We start from the raw sequence: 2,139 nt of genomic DNA, 5'->3' as shown, positions 1-2,139 counted from the left end.
TTTTTTTTTTTTTGAGGGGAAAATGCTGCCTTTTCGGTCTTGTAAGTTGATTATTCTGAGGAGCACGTTCCTCACAGGTGTTATCAAGGCCCGTTTGTTGATTCTTTGGCTGAACAATGATCTCTGGGAGTGAGTTCAGTTCCAGGTTTGAAGGGTGTCTAAGGACCATAGTCTTAGAGGTTCCACCAGTCTCTATCAGATCGGTAAGTCTGATCTTTGTTATGATTTTGAATTTTGTTCTGTATTTTTCTCCCACTCTACCCTGGACCTTCTATTGTGACCCTAATCAGAGCTGCCTGCAGTGATAGCCAGGTACCACCTAATTCTTCTGATCACGGGCTAGTGGAAGCTATGGTTCACGTGGTCCATTAGTTCTTCGGACTGATTGTTTCCTTGAGTCTTTGTCTTCACTCTTTGTGCCAGACAGGAAGACATCAATAGTTGTATTTAGATGGCCTCCAGCAAGCTTTTAAGACCCAAGTTGTTCAACTCACCAAAGTAGGATGTAGAACATTGTCTTTACAGGTGTCCCCTGAGATTATGGTCCTAAATCCTCAAGTCCAGTGACTCATTCCCTCAAGGTGATTGGTTATGGCTAAGTAGTTTGCATAACTTCACTGCCTGCATGCTCTAATATATACCTGGATATATTTGTAGCATGTACAAATACATACGTAGAAATATCCTCTGCCAAACCTGTGTATGCTCATGTGTGTACTTCCCTATGCCATCCCATACTTATTCAGCTTACATATCTATCTATGTGTCTACTCATAAATTACTGTTATTACTGTCATTGCAGGATTGTATGTATGTATATATAGTCTATTGTATATGTGTGTAGTATATTATATATGTAATAGTATTTACCATTGTTGCCTTTTACTCTTGTGTACCTTCCAAGTCTTCCTTTGCCTTGTTCATGTTATGTTGGCCTCCCTCTTATTGTGTATTGCCTTTCCCTGTACCCACTTTAATATATATCTGCTATCTAGTTAGTGATTTTCCTTCTCCCCTTCCCCTGCCATAACCATCAAAGAATATTTTTTTCTGTGTGTAAACCTTGTATTGACTTTTTATAATAGTGGTATCATACGATATTTGTCCTTTTGTGATTGATTGATTTCGCTCAGCATAACGTCATCCAGGTTCACCCATGTTGTGAGATGTTTTGTGTATTGTCATTGTTCTGTAACATTACATAGTATTCCATTCTGTATATGTGCCATAGTTTATCAGTTCGTCAGTGATGGGCACTTAGGTTGTTTCCATCTTTTGCTATTGTGAATAATGCTGTGATGAACCTGAGTGCTCATTGTCATGGCTCTTATTCCTCTAAGATACATAACTAGTAGTGAGATTGCTGGGTAATATGATATTTCTATTTCCAGCTTTTTAAGGAAGTGCCATACTGTTTTCCACAGTGGTTGTACTATTTTACAGTCCCACCAACAGTGTATAGAGGGTTCCTGTCTCTTCACACCCTCACTAGCATTTGTTGTTTTCTTTTGTTTTAAATTTTGCTGTTAATGCTGGGATGAGCCGATATCTCATTGTTGCTTTGATTTGCCTCTCTCTGAGAGCTAATGATTACAATAATTTCTTCATGTATTTGTTGGCTGCCTGAATGTCTTCATTGGTGAAGTGCCTGTCCACATTCTTTGTCCATTTTTCAATTGGATTGTTTGTCTTTTTGTTGTTGAGACGTTGAAGTTTTCTATACATTTTAGAGATTAGTCCCTTGTCCAATATGCCATTGCCAAATTTTTTCCCCAATCTGTAAGTTCTATTTTTACTCTTTCGGTGAAATCTTTTTGTGTGCATAAATGTTTAATTTTTAGGAGGTCCCAGTCATCCAGTTTGTCTTCTGCTGTTTATGCAGTTTTAGGTATGTTTGGTAGTCTATTCATGCCATGTATTAGGGCCTGTAATTTTGCCCCTATTTCTTCTTTGATGATCGTTGTAGTTTTACCTTTTTTTTTTTTTTTTTAATTATTATTGTGATTTGGGTGAAGATTTACAGAGCAAATTCGCTTTCCATACAGCAGTTCACATATACTTTGTTGCATGTCATTGACCACAGTTTACCACAATGCAACAGCTCCCCTCCCACTTCCTTCCCAGTGTCCATCCCTCCAT

This window comes from Orycteropus afer, unplaced genomic scaffold (assembly GCF_000298275.1).
Source record: "Orycteropus afer afer isolate SDZICR_OR568_19922 unplaced genomic scaffold, OryAfe1.0 scaffold00572, whole genome shotgun sequence".
In the NCBI taxonomy this organism is placed as follows: Eukaryota; Metazoa; Chordata; class Mammalia; order Tubulidentata; family Orycteropodidae; genus Orycteropus; species Orycteropus afer.
The sequence above is the reverse complement of the archived record's forward strand: the minus strand, read 5'-3'. Positions refer to the sequence as shown.